This window comes from Amblyomma americanum, chromosome 9 (assembly GCF_052857255.1).
Source record: "Amblyomma americanum isolate KBUSLIRL-KWMA chromosome 9, ASM5285725v1, whole genome shotgun sequence".
Lineage (NCBI taxonomy): Eukaryota > Metazoa > Arthropoda > Arachnida > Ixodida > Ixodidae > Amblyomma > Amblyomma americanum.
In genome coordinates this window covers 103,443,892-103,466,385 of record NC_135505.1, presented here as the reverse complement: position 1 = coordinate 103,466,385, position 22,494 = coordinate 103,443,892, and the positions used below count along the sequence as shown (strand labels likewise).

General features: G+C 48.2%; 1 pseudogene; it reads right to left on the bottom strand.

Moving 5' to 3' along the window:
- Positions 1-15,533: 15,533 nt before the first annotated feature.
- On the bottom strand, positions 15,534-18,362 carry LOC144103813 (uncharacterized; annotated as a pseudogene).
- Between the last annotated feature and the right edge of the window lie 4,132 nt (positions 18,363-22,494).

The window sequence follows — 22,494 nt, the reverse complement described above, 5'->3', positions numbered from 1 at the left end:
AGGCGCCCGCATATCCAGGGAGCCAGTTATGCGCTTTTCCTTTCTTCAAAGCCATCGCAGTCTAGAACATTGTAAACACCAACGCCCCAGTGAACGCCAAAAATTTCGCTTTGTATATCCTGGATTAGCAGAGCTAATCCATTTTTTTGTGCGCGTGCAGCGTGATCTGGCGTACTCGGCACAACGCCGAAATCGGCCGCGAGAGGGCCCGAGTGCCCACTCTTTACTTTTAAGTGACGCTATGGCCACGGCACGCAGAGTAAAAAGCGAGAATAGGTTTCGATGTTTTAGTACAGCGAACAGATATGAGACCAACGTATTGCGAATAGAACCAACATCTGCCTTGAATCCGGAAAACCTTACCTCTGTAGACGCATTGCTATGTACCGGGTGCCCCGTTTATTAATGCAGAAAAAATGCCTTATTTTTCAACCTTCAGTTTGTTAATGCAAGCTCCTTCACAAAAATGGCAAGCTGCATAAAGACACAATGCAGCCCGTCAGAAAATTTATTTTTCTTGGTCAAAAAATACTTTAAACAGGGAAAAATTTCTGGGGTACATACAGTGAGGTAGAGGCGAATGTAAGGTAAGAGCTGCAAAGTGTTTTAGGAAACCGATACAGAAGGCATTAAATCCTACAGAGAGATAGAGAGAAGCAACCTTTCCTTGGCCAGATAGTAATACATGCCCTACAAACACACTCTCTGCTCTCTATTCTCTATCTCCCTCTTATTATATTAATGCTCTAAATTAGAGCTTAATTCGTCTACTATGGAAGTCTGAAATTCACTTCAGAACCAAATAATAATAGTGGTTACTTAAGACAGCCTATATATGTACCTTTTGCACTGACATGTGTTCTTTCTCTATACTTCAGTTGTGCATAATGTGATGGTCCTCTAGTGCTTCCTTACTATGAGTTCTGTGTTACGTTTCTCCTCTCCTATATCGGCCAGAAATCAGGCTTGTATGTGCCTTAATAAATAAATAATCATCAGAACGCAACACGCTATAGAAAGCAATGTTTAACATCTCTGAAGCATGGAATCAGTGGTCATTGGATACGGTATGAATGTCGCAGTGTATTGATTGCTTGAGTGGTTGCAAAGGAAAATAAAATTTATTTGGCTCCATTACTTATTCGCTAACCAGCTTATACAGTCGATCCTTAGATTATACAGTTTTTGTCATCTATGCGTTGACAACTTTACGCATTTCCAAATCTATGCGTCGAGAAACAAAACAACGTCTTGAAAATACCTTCCTTGTTTTCGCACATATGCATTTGGCTCATTTACATTTGCAATGCGCATTCCGCAATCTTCAGTTTACCGGCGTTCGGAGTTTCTAGGAGTATCCTTATTATTCCTAATTTCTATATTGCTGGTTTTTAATAGGCTGAGGAGATCTGCATGTACAAACGAATACTGTCCACGATTAAAATTATAATTACTTGTTCCCGGAAGTGTGTTTCATCAACTCCTTACCGCATACAGTTTTATTTTTCGTTCAAAAATTCAACTAAGTTCATATGGCCCAAAAGGACTTGTCTAACCTCAGTTTTCATGAAAGCCATCCGATTGCTGCATTGCAGCAAAACATTCTTTCGTATAACACATGGCAGATCTTGCAGTTGGGGGAAAGTTTGTTAAAATATAAAACTACTTTAAACAGCCATAACTGAACAGGAATTAAAATAATACACCAGAGAATGGCACTTTTCTTGTGGAAGAGACGCTTTTTTCAACAGATGCAGCCAGACTATCTTCATAAAGTGCATGACCATAGCACATGTAGTGCCTCTACTCCTCCGCTATTAGTTGCAATGAGTTTTAAAAGCAACACTTGGTGGCTGATTGTGTGTCTTGAAGCGCAGTGTCATTGTCTGCCCAAGTCAAATCAGATCGCCCACGTAGTGAAGGACGGATTACAGCACATTCGTTTCACTGGGCAAAAGGGTTTAAAACCTTCCTTTGTCCAAGCGGTCTTCAAACACCAGCAGGGTGCCAAGGGGGCCATGAGGTTGGTTCTCTTTATGAACGCTCTTATTTGAGTTTAATCTTGCAGCTCGTTTTTTACCATTGCGTATTCCTGCTCAGCATTACCTAGAAATTTACTTACAAAGATGGTTCGTTTTATACCTCCTTTTTTTCAAGCCACTGTCTCATTGTCGTTTAAAGAATTGAAAATTGAAAAAATTGAAAAGGGCGACATCGCGATGGACCACTTCCTTTGGACAAAATATTCTTCGTGCATGAAAAAGGGACGCCTTAGATTCACGTGTCTAAAAAATTTTGAAGTGTCCATCTCAGCAACATCACTTTTATAAAAATGTAGGAACTGAAAAAAAAACTCTTCTGGCATTTACTTTAGAAAAACATAACAAATTAAAGAGCCGAATAAATATAGGTATATTTCCGTCTAGCTCTTTAGTTGGGTCGCGCCATTGAGCTTTCATAACCCTCCGTCTGTCACACAGCTTTGAGAACCTTTCATGCGCATTTGTGCAAGAAATGCTCAGAAATATATGCGAACTCCCGTGTTATAGAATCAAAGTTAGTGGTCTTCTTTTTTGTCATTTTTCTCGCAGTCTTTACCTGTCCCTATTACACGTGTTGCATAAAGAATAACCGGATAAAAGGTGTGGGTGGAATAGATGAAAGTTGCTTTTCAGAAGTTAAATATTGTCGAATGCATTAAAGATGGGCATCCACCGCACGTGCCGATGGGCACGTACGCAGTTCTTGCTCTATTGTACCTTACAACCACGTGAGCGTGATTTCAAATTGAGATTGCTAACCGGAAATAGTCGGGTCCACGTCAGGTGCTCCTGCGATAAAGGTGATATCTCATTATTGCGAACCAGAGGTACCAAGCGTGGTTTCGGGGGCACACAAAGCGAACAGAAGATAAAGCATGTCATCAAATGGGTTTCATGCTCTATTTTACTTCTTCCAAGTTTGGCTTCGTTCTGCATCATTAAGTTCACGCACATCTATATGTTCACAAAACTTATGGGTGCGAGGGCATAACAACAATCACTAATTGTTTCCAGCTGCTGGCGGAGAGGCAATGGCACATTGGTCTTGTCAATAGGGGGAGGAATTCCATGGGATGCTGAATACAATTCGTTACGACCCGCTGTGAAGTGACCCAGCCAGATACCATGGTATTCTTTCTTGTATACGTTTTCCTAGTGCCACAGATTTTGAAGTTATCTCTCGGTAGTTTCATGCTCGCCTACGTACAGGTATTTAAAAGGAGTGGGAAACGGATAAGAAAAGACGTTCACCCAAGAATGAGCCTTAATTTCAGGCCCTGTATTCCGATTTGCTATTTAGTTTCTCATCTTTCACACGCGTGTAGCAATTGCCTCTCATCGATATTTGATCTTTACACCAACGCTTTTTTAACTCTTTCTAGCAGGATAAATATATTGCTAAATTATAGAGAAAACGTTTTGTACCTGTAATGAAATAAAAGACTTCAAGGTGAAGATGTGCTCGTTTTATGACATTTTGTTTTCCCCCTTTGTGAAATGTTCTTCTTTGAACTGACGCTTTTTTTGCTGTCTCCTCCACTTTCCTTTCTTCTAAAATATATGCTTTCGTGGAAGGAACTTCCAGTTCTATTAAGAACTAAGAAAGGAATCCTGCCATGGAGACCAGTACAGAAAAAAAAAAGGATGACTGAAGATGATTAGGGTCGGAACAACATTAAAAACCAATACTTATTTTCCCACCATGGGTATGTACCAAATTGACAGCAACAATTAATAACCGTGCTCATCAGAATACATGCTTTTGTTTTTTTAACCGTGTGCGGCAAAACAATTTATTTTGAATCATTGTCTTTTCAAATCATTTAGAGACTGAATGGTCAGGTTTATCATGGTTTGCGGATCTGAACACATAGGCCGCCTAACATTGTGTCTCTTTCACTGTGAAGTCTGAACGCCTGTTCCACAACTTCAACATGAAAATATGAACAACATGAGTACTGTAGTGATCACTGAAATAATTACATTTTTTGGCAAGAAAATCAAAACCATAAAGCCGATATACTTTCATCAGCACACACTGCAATTCTTTTCTCCGGACTAATAAATTTTGAGCCACTATTCAATATTGTCACCGACAAACGTAGCAGGAAGCGGGAAGCAAAGCCGTTTACAGGGGCGACGCTTGCCGAACAGCCACGCTCATTCGAGCCAAAGAAGACGTTCGGTCACCCGCTGGGAGACAGCTTCAGCCACCAGGTGGCGCCGGCAGAGTGTCAGCAGTAAGCCAGCAGTGTGGCATTGCCCCCCTTCCTTACAAGGCGCATCGACTCGATGCCTCACGCGCGAGGAAAAACATACGTAAGGCGGAACGTTAACGGCGCGAGCGGCTTCGTGGAAAGGGGCTAAGGGGAGTAATACGGCTTCATTCAGACCACGTGTACTACTTCGGACGGTGGTTGTCAAGACAACCGGACAGTTCCTTGAGGAAGCACCTCGTAGATCACCGCGCTGAGGTGGCGTCACACCTGGTATGGACCAAAGAAACGGCGAATAAGCTTCTCAAATCGGCCTCGCAAATGGATCGGGCTCCACGCCCAGAATTGGTCACCGGGTGTGTAAATCACCCCTCCCTGCGGCGGAGGTTGTGACGCTCGGCCTTGCGTTGTTGCTGGCACCGGATTCGCTGTCGAGCAACTTGGCGAGCGGCTTCGGCGTCACGAACAAATTGGTCAGCGTCTACGACAGAAGTGGGAGTAGGATCTGGAAGAAGAATGGCGTCCAGCATGGTCAGGGCTTCGTGACTGCGCACCAAATGGAATGGAGTTAAGCGTGTCGTTTCGTGGAGCGCAGTGTCGCACGCGAACGTGATGTAAGGCAGTGTCCGGTCCCAGTTCGCAGGGTCTTCATCGACATACATAGAAATCATATCGACATTAACTTGTTAAGCCACTCAGTCAGTCCGTTGGTTTGCGGATGGTAAGCTGTAGTTTTGCGATGGCTGGTGCCACTGAATCGAAGTACCACGCTCGTAAGTGCCGATGTAAACTCGGTTCTCTGCCAGTTAATACGACTGCTGGGGCTCCTTGACGAGGCACAATGTTGTGAATGAAAAAATGAGCAACTTGAGCGGAGGTACCACAGACAACAGCCTTGCTCTCACAGTAGCGGCTAAGATATTTTATTTTTTATTTTTATTTTATTCAATACAGTCAGCCGCCATTTGGTAGCCAAGGCAGGAGTGGAACAAACATACATCGTTGATATAATTCGATGCAATAAATTAAGCACACACAAAATAAAAAGCGAGCACAGAAGCAATAACAAACACTCTGCGCTTCTTAACAATACAAAAATGCAAAAGTAAGAGCATGAACAAACACACTGCGTCTATAACAGCGACACGACAGCAGATAAGAAGAAATCTTGGTTTGTCAAGCTGACCACGTCACGCGGAAGCCCGTTACATTCTGATATTGTTTTTGGAAAGAAAGAAAACTGGTAAGCTTTAGTTCGGCATCGTGGAACTACTATTGTCGAGCTGTGTTTGCCGCGTGTTGGAGTGCATGGAGTGTATTATCTCTAGAGTGGATGATAATTCAAACATATCATTTTGGCCACAAAGTAATATATACCCTACAAACACACTCTCAGCTCTCTATTCTCTATGTCCCTGTTATTTAGCCCCTCAGCATAATCAGGTATTTTGCTTAAAAGCTACACATTTAAAGCGAAAGCTTTACTACGCCAGAGAGCGAACCATTCGGCTCGTCGCGCCGTATGCCATATGCAGGCAGCCGAGTGCGGTGGCTGACGAACGACGTTGATCCTTCGTAGCATAGCACCGCAGCAGCCGCGCTCCAACCGATGGCGCCACCGTCGACGCCGTTGTCGTCGCCACTCGCTCCACCAGATGTGATCCTCTGGGGTAGAGGGAGTTGTGGTGTCGCCTCGCGGGTGGGGGGGGGGTGCATCTCTATATGCGCTTCGCCTCGGTGTATTGTAGTCGTTATAGAGAATGCGAATAAGACGCAACAACGAAAAGCGAGGAAGAGACAACGCGCTCAAGAAGCGCCAGAAGAACGCGCCGCATGACTTGAGAATTGTCTCAAAGAAGATGTGGCTAGAAGTCGTGCCACGTCCCGGAACGACAAAACTCTAAGGCGCCCGTGTGCTGTGCTTTGTCAGTGCACGTTCAAGATCACCATGTGGTCGAAATTTTTCCGGAACCCTCCACTACGGCACCTCTTTCTTCCTTTCTTCTTTCACTCCGTCCTTTATCTCTTTCCTTACGGCGCGGTTCAGGTGTCCAACGATATATGAGACCGATACTGTGCCATTTCCTTTCCCCACCAATAAAATTATTATTGTCCTCCATCAAAACGTGGCCGCCATGGTCGTAATCGAACTCGGATATTCGAGCTCAGTAGAATAGTGCCATAAAGGCTGAGCCAGCGCAGCGGGTTGAGGGCCCGAATAATTTTTAAATTTTTTGACTCGTTTTCCCTCCGTAGCAACGCGACCGTTCGGGTCGGTTCGAACCTATAACTTCGATTCAAAAACTGCAATCCAAAATTTCGTAGGAGGCCAAATTGTCGTCCCCTCTTTTTGAATACTGGACTTGCCAGGAGTACCTCCCCCTACCCCCCTCAGAATCCTGGAAACGAGGCCAAAAATATGTTAGCCCGAGATATCTTTAAACCGGATTCTGACGCCTTCCCACGCCCGGGATTCACGAAAGGGTTCGGTCAGACTTTCAGCGAGCTGACAAAGGCCTGCAAGGCCTCCTGTGAGCTATGCCCCGCACCGAACATGTGTATGGGCAATCTACAGGCAAGCCTTTGGCTCAAATTACGCACTTTTTCCCCTGTCTTCTCATTCTTTCTCAGAATATCTCCTCTTTCAATCAGTTCATCCTGGGTGCATCACTCAACAGCGACGCCTGGCTACAACCACTCCAGCACGAGGTTCAGCAAAACACGCAACACATTGAAACTACTACCGAAATCCCTTTCCTGGACAAACGCCTCGCCCACCTCAAGGAGGCTTATCACAGCCTCCTGAAACGCTGGAAAGGCAATAAACACTAAAGGACACTTAAAAAGTGGCCTACCAAGCTGCAGACAAATATCCGACAGCAATCTGAGGAACTCTGCCAATCGAACGAGGGGAGATATGTGACGGCATCACCGGCTGCTTGTGCAGCAAACTCGCATGCCAGCTCCTCCGACAAGTCATTGAGCCCACACACACCAAATCAGTGACACAACACCACGCGACATTCCTCACACGCCAACAAATTGACAATCCCGAGGCGCTCCTGGACAGACTTCAAACCACATACATCACTCCAGGTGCCACACACTTCTGCCCCTCTTCATAGGACTAGCCAGTCCCCCACCCTGCACAGATATCACGGAAAGGGTAGTGAAAGCGGGCCTCCTGGTCCTCCGAATCAACTCCGCATCAAGTGCAGAACAAATCACAAACGTCAAGGTCCGTATTCTGGATGACAACTCGATCAAGCTAAGTGCTCAATACATCAACATGTGCTTGAAGGAAGGCATCCTCCCGCATTCCTGGTGCCACGCGAAGGTGATATTCAAACCGAAACTAAAAAAAAACAACTTTGACTCCAAAATCTTCGCCCGATTTCGCTAACTTCCTGCCTCGGCAAGATCTTCGAGCATATTGTCTTAACGAGACTCACGAGGCACATGGCGGACAACAAACTATATCCACACAGCATGGTAAGATTTCATCTACATCTATAAGCACAAGACGCCATGCTGCAACTCACGGACGTTTCGACCCGCTTCTTCCGTGCCACACCAATGCACTAATAGCTGTGGATCTCTATATAAAGCTTTTGATCGTATTGAGCATCACGCGATCATGACTGCCCTATCACCATTTATTGTGTTGAGAAAACGTACACTTACATTTAAGCATTCCTCACGGAGCTCATGCCTGAAAAACGTTCGGCCCCCTGTCGTCCTCCTCCTACACGCTTCAGTGTACCGGCACCCCTCAACTGTTCGTCCTCTCCCTGTTTAACGTCACCCGTACCCCCTCGCCCCAAAACTGGCATCTATTCCTCACCTGGAGCGCAGTGTTTACGGCGCCGATACCAAGATGTGCACCACCACACGACAGTGACGGCAGCATAGAGAACATCTTACTGGAAGCAGCCAGCCTCCCTCAAAATTATGCACGAAACAATAGACACTCTTGCTCCCCAGAGAAGCTCGAGCTGCTCCTCACCCGACCTAAGAACCGCCGCTCTCCGATTGTCTTTGAAGTGAATGGGGACTCGGCATTCGAGGTTGACACCCTCCGCTTATTTTGCCTGGACATACAGAACGATGGCAAAATCACTACCATCCTCCAGACACTCAAATATGTTGCGAGCGCGATAGGGCACCTCATCCGCAGAGTTTCGTGCCGCCAAAGGGGCACGATTTGTGTGCCTCATCCATGCATTCGTTCTCAGCCGTGTGCTCTAAACTAATCCAGAGATCCAACAATGCAAGCTCGACATAAAAAAAAGCTTTGGATGCCTTGATCAGCGTGAAATTCAAGGTCGCGCTTTATCTTCACCTCAAAACATCGACAGACTTATTGCTAGGCCTGTACCTCCACAACATGATCGCGAAACTCGTGGAGGCCTACCGACAGACTCAACACATCAGACTCTCACAAACCTTCACAGGCTGGTATATCCTGGACTCCCTGGAAATCAAAATACCGGCCAAGAACACAACCCTCCTCCCTATCCCTTGACCTCTTCCCCATGAGCTGCTCATCCAGCCACTACCACCAAATATGCGCCCGTCCCACCATGATGAGTGCCGCAGAGCCCGTGTGAAGGCACTCAATGGAGTGTATAGCTCCGAGACAGACGCTGTATAGGTGGATGCTGCCTGCACGAGTGATGAACTGACCGCAGGCGTTGTGGACTCTTCAGCCACCCTCCTCATACTACCTCTCATCCAGACACCTGCCCAGAGGCGGATGAGGAAGTCCCCAATCAAATTGCCGTCGCCCGCTCGGAAGCCCGATACAACAGGCTATAAAACTGCAGTTCGAAAATTTGTGCGAGGCTGAGTCCATCTCCGTGCTTCTGGCATACTGGAATCGCCCGAAGCACCCGCCCGCCGCCACCCACCATGTAGAGCTAAATTGGGTGCCTGAGCACTCCGGGAATCCCGGAAAGTGGGCCGCCGACCTTCGAGCCCGAGGATCTTTACACCTGGCTCAGGGCCTCTCAGATCGGAGATTGACGAAGTAGCGCATGAACACATTCAGCGAGCTGACACAGGCATAGAGCTACTCCTTGCACTAGCTCTACCTCTCGCCTCACCTGTCCTTAGAAACAACACGCAACACTTTCGTGCACACTACACAAACACTTTCTCCCAACCTTTACCCACGCCCATTATCATCTCTCATTCCCAACTCCTGCATGCACTCTGTGCCCAGAACACTTCGCCTGTTTCCTCCACATTATCTACTTCTGCCCGGCGGACCCTCTCCCGCGGTGCCTAGAGAACCTGAAGACCTGCGAGGACTGGGAGACCATGCTTCGCTCAGAGGATCCGGTTGTGCAGACCAGCGCTACAGGCCGGGCTGCCAGTATTATGTACCTTAGGAACACAAACAATTGAGAGCAGTGGCTTCGTGCGGCAACCCAGGGGTTGTAAGGGCAGGTCCCTTACAGGCTGATCCAAACATACTTCGTGTCCTCTACATACGTAATAAATGTTTTCACCATCATCACTACCACAACCCATGGGTATACCGAGAGTGCCTTCCTTGTAATAAAGTTTCTCTTTTTCTCTGGCATTTTCTGTGCTATCTGTGAGTACATACACTAACACACACCACCGGCTTTTCTAGTAATGAGCCAAGAAATGCTTTCGCATAAAAGATTTGATGTTCAGATTCACTGATTCTTTGGTAATTCGCTCAATTCCCAGCGTAGAGTGCTGTGATTAGAATAAAATTATTGTCAAATGTACACATGTCAAGGTTACCGGATACATTGACATGCACCAGTAGACATGACGCTAAGAATGTAAGGCCAGCCAACTAAAGATGTACCATAAGCATCTTAGAGCATGTAACAGGAATTGCTTGTGGGCGATGTAAAACGGGATAGCATACCTATTGAGAGAACAGTGAAACAGCAATAATCGGATGTTTTCAAAAAGTACTTAATTTCTGAGAAGTCTGGTCAGTTGGAATCTTTGTTTTCTCGCTGCTACTACAGAGCACACTTGATCGTGCACTGCTTTTGTTAACCACCACCAAAAAACTCCAGCTGCTCAAATAAATCTTACCATTGAAGCGATTTAACTCCACCGCAGTGAATGTTGAATTCAGCCTTTGAAAAAGTAACGGACAGTCTCTGGCCGTTTTCTTCAGTGATGAAGAAAACAATACGTTGCAGGAGCAACGAAAGTGACAATGTAAAGCCCTGCGTACAGCTGCATCGCACTTTCGGGAAGAGCTGAAGGAGCTCTCTGTTAGAGGTTGTCATATTGACGCCTGCCTTCGTGCAGACGGACAGACCTATCAAGAAGAGGAAGAAGTATTGTAGAAGCGCGCGTCCGGGGCTACACCGCTGCTTACTCTCGGCCGTTTAAAGCCAACGGGACTCTGGGCTGCTTAACGGCAACATGACATCTGGTGGTGGTGCTGGCTAAGTCGATAATGTACCGTACAACCCCTTCAAGCCTCAGTAAATGCGCTGGACATATACCTAAGGTACACTCGCCAGTCTACCAGGGCAGTCGCGGATTGCAATGCATACCTCTCGAATTTGTACTGCTCCCTGCATCTAATCCAACACGAAAGGCTACCACAATGAATCCTCCAGCTGCAGTTCCGCCGGTCCTGCTCAACCACCAGCCAGAGCTACCCCAATTCCACGGCCAGCCCCACGAGCACGCCAAAGACTGGCTGGACCAGTACGACCGGATAGCCATCTACGATGGCTGGGGCGCTGACTGGAAGATGCGTCTTGTTTATACCACCCTCAATGACTACACGAGGACCTTGTTTATAAGCAGTGAATCTTGCATTCGAACGTAGGATGCGTTCAAAACCGAGTTCGTCCATGTCTTAAAAGACAGACAGCACGCTACGCAAGGAGAAGGCTGACCTGCTTTTGCGGGCCCTGCATAAACTCCCCAAATAGAGTGTGATGGTTTATATCTAGGAGATCGTGCTGTTCTCCGAGGTCCCGGTCGTGCAGACCAACGCTGCCTACCTGGCTGCAGGCATTATGGTCTCCAGGAACGCTTGAGTACAGTGGGGCCGTGCGGATGCCCAACAGCGTTTGTGCTCCGAACTCCTCAGTTCGTCAATAAAGTTTTTGACGTCGACGATTTGATTCGAGCAAGTGCGCGTTGACGTTCTCCCACATGCGCTAACGTCGCACAAAACATGTGCGCTTTTATTTTACATCTTATTCTAGGACGCCGATGCTCGCATTTCATCCCATGTCCCTCTGGAGTTGCTCAGTAACCGCGCTTGGCTGCAGTGCTAGGTGACCTGGGGCCAGATTACGCAACTGTGACAACTTCTGTCACACGTTTTTGACAATGACGAAGAAATGACGACACGATGAGACGTCATCACGTGACGCAACGAGGAATCAGCCAATTACAGCAGGGCGTCGCCTCAAGAGCGTTAGAGGGATCGACGGCTAAATTTCCTTTAAAAATAAATAATAAATAAACAACGATGAAAATAACTAATATTTTATTTTGCCATAACATTGCGTTTAAAGTCTGAAAATATTAAGCAACACAAAAAGTGTTCGAAGTTGTGCTAATAATAAAGGGAAACGCTGACGGCGGTAAAACGTCAAGCCGCTTTTCACGAAAGCGGCCAATTCTACGCCGTGTTTATTGTTTGTTACGCGGCGTCTGAAGTGAAGCTACTGTGCGGTTGACCTTAGTGCGCAGAAAAATTTGAACGAATGCAGTGAAGGCTACATGCCTACCGAGCAAACATGCAAGAAGCGCTTGGTACGAAATCCACGAAGACAACTTGTTGAAGAAGGTGTTTTTCGCCTCTTTCGATCGATGATAAAAATGCCAAAAGGGGAAGTGTTGCAATATGTGACGAGTGGTTGTTTGTTTCTTTCCCCTTGGGGAAGAAAAGATGACCACGAAGTGTCATTTCCCGGGAAAAATAAAGTGCTTTGCCAGCATAAGCGTGTCTTATTTATATGTAGTTGTGTGTCAGAGAGGTGACCGCGGGAACCCACTCCTTCTGCACGCTAAGTTATCAGATTGCCTGCAATACCTGCCGCACGCATTTGCTCACCGTCGGTTGAGCGATGCCGACGTGCGCCTCGTACCAACGGCAGCTTGAAAGCCGCCTGTGGCAAAGAACCGCAGTGCACACAGCACGTGCCGCCGCACCTCAAGCGCACTCGCACGCAAATCTCCGAGTTCATCGGCAAGTTCGTCACACAGCTATCCACAGTCTCTTTCTCCACTCGAAAAAGGCGTCGAAACAGCTCGTCCGGCAAGTCAAACACGTCTTCGTACGCCCTCCTTCGCCTCAGTCGTATCGCAGAGTACACCGCCGCCATTTTCTGTCACAAAGGCAACGGTCAAATTGACGGCCTCAAAACTGTGACAAAAATCTCTCAAATATCAGCTGCACAATATGGTGTGCAACGTCATGACTTCTGACACATCAGTGACGTCATCTGCAGCCACCCATGACGCAAAAAGCAATATGGCCGCCGGCCACGACCGACCAATAGGAGCTAGCTTTATTGACACCACTGTGACAAGTTTTTGACAATTTTCCTAATTCACAATTACGTAATCAGGCCCCTGGATTCAATCTTAGCCGTGGCGTCCGCGTTTCCATGGATGCAGAATGAAAAGGCGCTCCTGGTTAATGATGCCATCGCTTCTCGCAAAATTTCAGGTGGTCTAAACATTGTATAACACGCCACTGTTATACAATGTTCTTTGCCTCCTGGGTGTGGCTTCGGCAAAACAATCCTCACATTGAGCGATTGAGTTATTGAAATTATTTTATAAAGCGAAAGATAAATGAGGTTTTCGAGTGCACCTCCTAGAGCGAAAAAAATGAAGAATGGTTTTGAGAAATAAATGCCACAGTAACTGTGTCAGAATTATTAATGGACGCCTGAACCGCGCCCTAAAGGTGGTGGTGTGGGAAAACGTTTACTCATGGTTATTTGCAGGATACCACCGCGTGTCGATGGAATTGAATAACAAGGCCTGGGGTGCGGTCTGAGCTCGGTGACAAGAACCTACAGGGCACTCCCTCACAAGAACAGGTTTTGGCCACCCAGATGTAGTACTTGGCCAAAACCTTCTATGAAGAAACCAATTAACTCTCGGACCTGAGTCCCCGGTAGCAGGGGAGCAACTGAGCAAGGCGGCGGTCAGTCCTTTGACTTAGCTGAGGGTGCTTAGAATCTCTGGCTCCAGGCTGGTCGCCATTGGAATATGAGCCTGCAACGTTCAACGCTTGAACCTTATCTAAAGAGGCTAGCCAAGCAGTGCTGTTCGAGGAGCTAGCGGGCATTAGATGGGATGCCATAGGTCTCCGTAAAGTTAGGAGGGCAGGTGAGGGGTATACAGTGCTTAAGGACGGGCGCATACTGTGCTATCGCGGATCAGCGGATGGACGAGAACTAGGTGTGGGATTCCTCATTAATCAAGATATAGCTGGCAAAGTAGCTGAAGGTAGTGCAGGCCTACGCGTCTACATGCAGCCATGATGACTAGACCCTTGATAGTTTCTATGGCGGCAAGAACAAAGTAAAATGTTAGTACACTGTACTGACGGGCGACTTCAATGCGAAGGTGGGCAAGAAGCAAGCTGTATCTTAAAGGTACTCAGGTACTCGGAGCAGAAATGTCGAGGTTAGCAAAAAGGATTCAGCTTAAGTTAAGCGCACCTCAGCGAGCCATGAAAAGAAAAATGATAGGTGTAAAGCTAAGAGACCGGAAGCTGGCAGAGTGGGTGAGGGAACAAACGTGCGGGTTAATGACATCCTAGTCAAAATCAAGAGGAAGAAATGGGCTTCGGCACGGCATGTAATGCGAAGGCAAGATAGACGCTCGTCCTTAAGGGTAACCGAGTGGATTCCAAGTTAAGGCAAGCGTAGCAGGAGACGGCAGAATTGGCAAGGTGGGCGAATCAGATTAAGAAGTTCGCAGGCATAGGGTGGGCGCTGCTGGCACAGGAAAGGATTAATTAGAGAGACACGGGAGAGGCTTTTGCCCTGCAGTGAGTGTAGCCAGGCTTATTATGAGGGTAATAATTCGCAGGAGAGAGTGGGCACTAGCTTTCCGGGCCAGCCCCTTAAAAATTCTAGGAGATGTTCCTAGTCCGGGACCGCTGTGGCTTCCGCTGCAGCTCGGGCCCTAGCGGCAAGGGCTCTTTCGCTCTCTAACGTAGAACAGGTGAGCAGGGCTGTCTCCCACGTCTCTCGGTTAGGTGAAGGGAAAGAGGGTGAACAGGGCTAGAGGGCTAAGGAAAGTAATAAAGGAGGTTTGTGAAAAAATAAAGGAAGAAAGAGCTGCCGTTGTGGCGGCTTCTGGATAATTTAATCCACCTGGAGGCCTTTAACGTGCACTGACATTGCACTGCACACTGGCGCCTGTTCCGCTTCACCTTCATTGAGAAGCGGCCACCGCTGTGGGATTCGAACCCATGTACTCCGCTTCTAGACGAACGCTTTAACCACTCAGCCACCGCGGCGAGCGCGGCAGTCTTTTGGTCGTGGCCGCAGCGTTAGTCCTCGCTACTTGTCCTTGCCGGCGTTTAAGGTTATCGCTAGGCATAACGACCTCCCATCATTCTTTGGAAATGGTTTCTTTTGGTTTCGTTTTTTGGGGAAAGAAAATGGCTCAGTATGTCTCATACATCGTTGGACACCTGAACCGCGCCGTAAGGGAAGGGATAAAGGAGGGAGTGAAAGAAGAAAGGAATAATGAGGTGCCGTAGTGGAGGGCTCCGAAATAATTTCGACCACCTGGGGATCTTTAACGTGCATTGACATCGCACAGCACGCGGGCTCCTTAGCGTTTTTCCTCCATAAAAACGAAGCCGCCGCGGTCAGGTTCGAACCCGGGAACTCCGGATCAGTAGTCGAGCGCCCTATGCACTGAGCCACCGCGGCGGGTTCTTTGGAAATGGTGAGCGTTGGTTCTCGATAGGGCCTGAACTAGCATGCCCGGATTTTGTGGTACATATTAACATTTCCACAGGCTGTTCACTGCAGGCATGTAGTGAGAAGTGGCATAGTGGCCCTACGATGCTTGGATCTAGGAACTCTCGCCAATGCGTCGAAGGCTCCTCGTCACCGGGTGTATCTGTTGCTAAAGAGAGAGAGAGAGAACAACTTTATTGAAAATGCCTGCAGAATCGGTTAGGCTCCCTCCATGCAGGGAGGACAAGCTTTTACCGCAACGCGGCAACTACGTCAGTCTCGTGCGTTATTCTCCTCGAGGTCTTGGTCTCTCGCTACTTCCGCGGGTCCGAGAGGGCCGCCGCCCTCTTCCTGGGTGTGCTGCTCCCCTTCTCCTCGGTTTCGCTCGGTCGCTGCCTTTCTAGAGCTGCCGAGACCTGCTGAACGGCCTTGAGTTTTGTCTCTTGATCATAGCTCCTAGTTGCAGCCTCTAGCTGCGGCGGCATTGTCGTCTTTTCGCTGGCTTCTCGCGGATTTACACTACAGTACCAAAGGATGTGAGCCGCGGTGGCTCTCTCCTTCGCGCACAGTGTACACACGTCACTCGCGTACACACTCTGACATACGTGCTTAGCTAGCACCGGGGTGAGCAGGAACACCGTGTGTAACTGTCTATATAACACTGCCACCCTCCGGGTAAGCCCCGGGTGAGGTGGCGGCATAGTCTGTCTGTTCAGTCTGTACCATTTCACTATTTAGTTGCAGGTGGTCATCTTGTCCTTGGCACTGCACTGCGACCAACACTCCGAGTCATCCGTGCTTGAAGCGGGGCGGTTGATTAGTCCTCGCGTGATCGAGTTGGCCGTCTCGTTGTGGTTCACATTCCCGCGTTCCGGCACGTCACTGCCCATGTGGGCCAAAAACCACTTGATCAACACAGCACTTCTGCGTCCGATCTCTTCGGCGTTGCGCAGTATGCGCGTGGCCTCACTACATACCCTACCCTTGGCGTAGTTCTTCACTGCCGTTATAGAGTCACACAACACTGTAGTGCATCCGGGATAGGAGACGGCAAAGGCGATGGCCACTTCATCTGCCTGGTGCGCTTCTCAAGTCCGGACGGTCGCCGCGGTCTTCGTTGCACCCGTCGATTCCCCGACAAACACCGCCGCGTATGCGTCGCTGCTCCCTCGATACTCCGCCGCGTCCACGTAGACGGCGCCTTCTTCTCTCGCGTGGAGGTCCACGAGAGCCCTGGCCCTCGCCAGCCTCCACTCCTTGTTGTGCTCGGGGTTCACGTTCCGCGGGATTGGGCAGACCCTGAGCTTTCTGTTGATGCTATCCGGTATAGGTAGGTCTCTCTCCAGCGTGCCTTCCCTCGGCTCGAGGCCAAGGTCCCGTAGTACGTATTCCGGTTCTCGTTTCAGAGAGACGCTCGAGTTCCGCCGTTCTCTGTGCTTCGGCTAATTTGTCCAGCGTGTTGTGGACTCCCAGCGCCATGAATTTTTTGGTGGTCGTGCTCTCGAGGAGGCCGAGTGCCGCATTATACGCCTTGCGTATGGTGTAGTCTACCTTCTTACGTTCGCTCGGCCTCCAGTTGTGGAAGGCGGCCACGTACGTTATGTGGCTAACTGCGAAGCATTGAACGAGCCTAGTCAGGCTCTCCTCCTTCATCAGCGCTTTTCTGCTGGGCACCCTCCTGATGAGTCTCATTGCCGCGGTCGCTTTTCCCGCTAGCTTGTTGACCGTTTCACCATTGACTCGGTTTCGCTGGATGAGCAGCCCGAGCACTCGAATCTTCTCGACCTCCGGTATTACATGGCCTCCCGCCGTCTTGACCGTGATCTTGGGACGCTCGTACTTGACTTCCATATTCTTTCTTTTCCTGCCCGCTCCTTTCGGTGGTATCACCAGCAGTTCTGACTTGGCCGGAGAGCAAACGAGTCCAGACCCGTCCAGCTGCTCCTCGATGGCGTTGACCGCTTCTTGCAGCGTTGTCTCAATGGGTTCGTCGCTTCCTCCCGGTACCCATAGCGTAACGTTGTCGGCTAGATGGCGTGCCGGACGCCCACTACTCTTTCTAGCCGGTTGGCCACCCCGATCATCACGAGGTTGAAGAGTAGCGGTGAGAGCACCGAACGCTGCAGATTTCCGACGCTGCCCAGCTGCTTCTCTTCGAGCTGCAGGTCTGCCGCGCAGATTTCGTTGGTCCGTTCCGTCAGGAAGTCTTTGATGTAATGGTATGTTCTTCTGCCCATGTTTGGTTTGCATACTTGGTCCAGGATAGCCGAGTGCCTTAGTTTATCGAAGGCACTTTGCAAGTCCAGCCCGAGTATGGCTCTGTTGTTCTTGGTGCCCGTCGTATCGTTGATGATCTCGTTCTTCAGTAAAATCATGGCGTATTGCATCCCGAGCTTGTTCTGAAACCCAATGATAGAATAAGGGTAAAGCTCCGATTATTCCAGGTAACACTGCCAACTGTTCATGGGAACGTGCTCGAGGACCTTTCCCACGCACGAAGTGAGCGAGATCGGCCTGAGGTTCTCTATGTTGGGCGGCCTGCCAGGCTTGGGGATGAGGATTGTCTTGGCTGCTTTCCATTGCTTGGGCAGCCTTCCTTCTTGCCAGCACTTGTAGAAGTTCGTGAGCGTTTCGATGGCCGCTTCGTCGAGGTTCTCTAGCGCTCTGTTGGTCACTCGATCGGGACCCGCGGCGGACCTGCCATTGAGACCCTGCAGGGCAACTCTGACTTCCCATGTCTGGATGTCTCGATCTAACGTCTCGTTCTCGTTGCCTTGGTAATCCGGGTGTCTTTCCGTGGGGCTGCTCGGTAGGTACTTGGCGTTCAAGCTTCGCTTCACCTCGTCCTTCCCGTGTTCGCAGATTGCATTGTGTAGGATCCTGGCCAGGTTGTGTTGGTGGCCCTTGGTATTGGTTTCATCGAGGTGCTGCAGTATTTTCCACGTCTTGCCCTTGTGCATCTGTCCGTCAGCTTCGTTGCAGACCTCGTTCCACTGTTGGGTGCATAACACCCTGCAGTGAACCTCGATCTGCCTGTTGAGCTCGACAATCTTCTTCCTTAGACTTTGGTTGGTTCGTCGCTTCTGCCACCTCGCCTTTATGAACTGCTTGGATTCTATCGGGTTGGCCAGCCCGCTGTCCATCTTGTCTATCCGTTCGCCCGTCTTCAGCTCTTTGGTGGCTCCTTCCGTAGTCTCAACGAAGTTGGCCGCCCATTGCTCGATGTCCGTAATGTCCAGTTGCACCGCGGGTAGTGCCTTTCGAAAGGCGTCCCAGTTCGTAATGCGATGCTTCCTTATGCCGGTGTTGCCTTGACCTTCGAGTGCTACGACGACCTCCACTATGTAGTGATCGCTGCCCAGCTCTTGGCCCGTGTTTCTCCATTTCGCTTCTCTCGATCCACCGTCGGTTTTGACGAAGGTAAGGTCCGGAGTGGTGCCTCTCGTTACCGATGTGCCGATCCTGGTGAGAAAGGCCGGATCCGTGATAAGTCCTACATCGGTGGCGTCTTGCATCAGCTCTCCCCCCTTGACCGTCGTTCTGTCGTAGCCCCAGTCTTGGCTCGGAGCGTTAAAGTCTCCGCACACTAGGAGCGTATTGCTCCCTGCAACTAAAGTCGCCTTGTGGAATAGTGCCTTGAACCTCTGTTTTCCGTGGGACGGATTGCTCGACATTCACCAGGAAAGTGCTCTCCTTCCTCTTCTTGCCCGTGATTACTTCCAACGTGCACTGTTCGATTGCGCTTCTGCAGATCATTTCGTGTTCCATGAAGGTGATCCCTTTCCTGACGAAGGTGCAGACCCCTCTGCCCTTGCCCTTGGACGTGTTCCTTTTGTTCGGCGGGCTGTTGTGCGACCGGTAGCCCGATAGTCTCGGTGTCTCTTCGCTGTGTGTTTCTTGAATAATTATGCTAAACCGTCCTCATCGCTACAAATGACGCCTTGTTGCGAGACCGCGTCTTTCTTTTTTCAATCTTTCCTCTCTCAACTCTTTCAACTCTCCTACTGTCTGCACGTTAATGAGAATGTGGCCCAGAATGAGCCACTGGGCAGGCTAGTGCCCTGTCCGTATCTTCCTTCCTACAGTCGCAACAACAAGAGACTGGACACTGCATGGAATGCAACATCTGTTATAACTGCTGTAGTGATGTTGTAGTGGGTAGAGTTCTTGTACGCGTCGGTAAGTGCGTGCCTCTGCGTAGCTTTGTGCTTGGCTTAGAGTGGGATGTGTTCGCGATGATTTTCTCAAGTCACTATACATCTTTACCGACTCAAAAGAAGCATTCAGATACTAAAAAAAGTAGAATCTGCAGCCGTCCTAAATATCCTGCGTAAAGTAGGGCCTCTTAAATACAACACGACACACAGGACAATCTGGATTTCAGCGCACACGGGAATAGAGGGTAACGAAAAGGCGGATAGGTTAACTCGCGAGATCACGTACCAAGCTGAGCAGCCACATACCCTGGATCATCACTATACCGTTGAGATTGGATATTCGGAGATATTGAGTTTTCAAAGAGGAAGGATGATTAGATACTCTCCTCCGCATAAGTCTCTAACACAGCAAGAAGCAGCTAGTTGGCGGAGGCTGAAAATGGGAACTTTCTTACCATTTCTTACACATCCTACACAAAATGTATGCTACACAATTCAGGGATACATGCCCGTGGTGCGGGGCAACCCCCACGCTATACCATATTACCTGGGAGTGTGAAAGCAACTACGCATTCCACCAACACAAAACCCCCAGTGCAGAGCTATGGGTGAGCCGGCTCACCAGCTGCGAGCTCACTGCCCAAAGGGCACTAGTGCAGCACGCAAGCGAAGCAGCTAGGCTCAGTGGAGCCCTGGAATAGGGGCCCAACTTTGCTGAAAGAGGTCAAGCGTCGACAGCGATGAAGACGAAGACCGAACCGCCAATATGTTAAGAGACTTCAACAAAGTTTTTCTCTCTCTCACTTTCTCAAGTTTGCCAAGTAGTCGGCATATGACAATGAGAAAACAAAGTCTTTACGATCGGCACTGTCACCTGGTGGATATTCCGGATGCTGAGCACCGCAGAGAAACCTGTGATGGGCTAAGTTTCCTTCTTATGCTTCCAGGTGCCCGAAAACAAAATGGACGAACGGATCAACCCATCGATTCGTCGTCACCATAGAATATGCTAGCCGCCCCGGTTAGCTCAGTTAAGCTAAACGACTGCGCCAGTGAAATGGTGATCTCGGATTCGAAACCCAGAACTGGATAGAATTTTCATTAACTACGAAGCTTTACTTTGTAGCACTATAGCTGCGCTTGGTTGAATGTCAGTAATTACTCTCTTATTGAAAATCTACTCAACCTTCGAGGATTCCCCAAAGCATTAGACCAAACACTGTTTCAATCAATTCGCTCTCGCACTGCCATAAGCTTGCCGTCCCGATTAGCTCAGTTGGCAGAGTAACTGCTCCGGTGAAGCGGTGGTGCCGGGTTCGAACCTGGGAGCAGGATTAATTTTTCTTTACCTACGACGTTTCTGAGAAAATATTGTTTAACTACAGCACGCACCACAGAGTACTGCAAGTGTGTGGTTGAGCTTTGTTCAGACGCTTATAATGGTTCCTAAAAGTAAGCTTCGCTTACATGCTTTTTATGCTAAACATACCATTTCCTTGAAACTGTAAACCAGCTTCGACAAGAGGTTTCATTGCCATTCATAAACTGAAGACATCCTGATGCAAGAGGCACATGTGACGAGTTGAGGCTAATGCCTCGTATACCTCCCATAGGCATCTCCCGGTCTGAAATTTCGTTTTAATATGAGAGCATTGCTTGGGTAATCAGCAACAAAACCTGATGTCAGCACTGACCAGCAGCAGTGGTCCTAGAAATTCTAGATGGCATCTCTGGGGTACCAAAGGAAACTTGACTACAGGAATTTCAGCTTTTGAGGCGAGCACAAAACCAATAGGCGACAAAACCGCAGTGCTGCGCATGGAGAACAAAGGTGCACTAGTTTATGCGTTGCCTTGCGACTGTTCGGTAATAAGTGGCTGCGTCATTGCAAATCTAGAGAAACTTTTCCAACTGAATGAAAATAAAAATGGAAATAAAAATAAAAAAGTCGTTGCTATCGCATTCAAAGCACTCAAGCAGTCTTTTTAGTGCCCTCCGCAATTTTTCTGTGCTGGTTTTATAGATATTATAGGAAGGGACAAAATGTTTGCGTGACAAATTGGCCGAGAGTGAACTATGGGCTTGCGCAGTCCAGATGATGATGATGATCACAAATAATTAGCGCATTTATTTTTCACTGTGAATGCGCATTTAAACTTTAACCAGCATTCTTGGAGCCACAATAATACCTCTGCCACACTGCAAATTTAATATCATTCCAGCCGAATGTCATTCGATTCATCGAATGTCATTAGGTCTCCTGTGCTAGACGGTAAAAATAATGTCATTCGAAAATGATGGCAGTGACGACCAGTGAAAAAAAATAGTACAATTGAAAGACATCAGCGCGCATAAAAGAAGTTTGAAATTGTGGTGTTTCAAAAGCGGGCGAGAGCATTTCTTTATAGTAATATATGCTTAAAATATTACTTCCGGCAATGCTTCATCACTTTAGCTATAAAAAGCCGAGCCAAGTGCAAAGTCAACCACGAATCCGATAAACGTAGACAAACAAAATGTCTGACGCGGCGGTTCGCGGAGGTGCGCGGAGCGCGGAAATGACTTCCAAAAGATTAATTTCTCAGTTACATCTTTAAGTACTGGCGAACTAAACGAACATGGAACTCCAACTAGCAACAATCATGCGAACCAAAATAATCGACGATCGTGTGAAAGGCCCTGCTTCACGGTCGGCCACTGCCGTTGGCTGCTGCTGGGACCGATAGTAACAGGTATGCACGACAGCTTCTATTGTCAAGAGGTTCGCACCAAAACTAATATTTCTTTAGCAGTACTAAATAAATACAATTTCTAACTTTGGAAGTGCGCATCTATTTTTTCGTCACTTGTTTCTGCTACGTATCTGGTGTCCAGAGTACACATTCGGTTCGAGATCGAATGCGAATGAGTTTTCCAAACTCATTCGATGGCGAATGTCATTCCAACCTAATGAAATTAAATGTTCCCGTGTAGCAGCCGATTAATGGAATTAAATGCTAATTTAATTCGATGGGAATAATAATCACTTTTCCGTGTGCTAGGAGTATAAGTTCAGCGGAGGTTGCGATGTTCCAGACGCAGAAAGTTCAACTTACATACCTGTAGCTTCATAACTGAT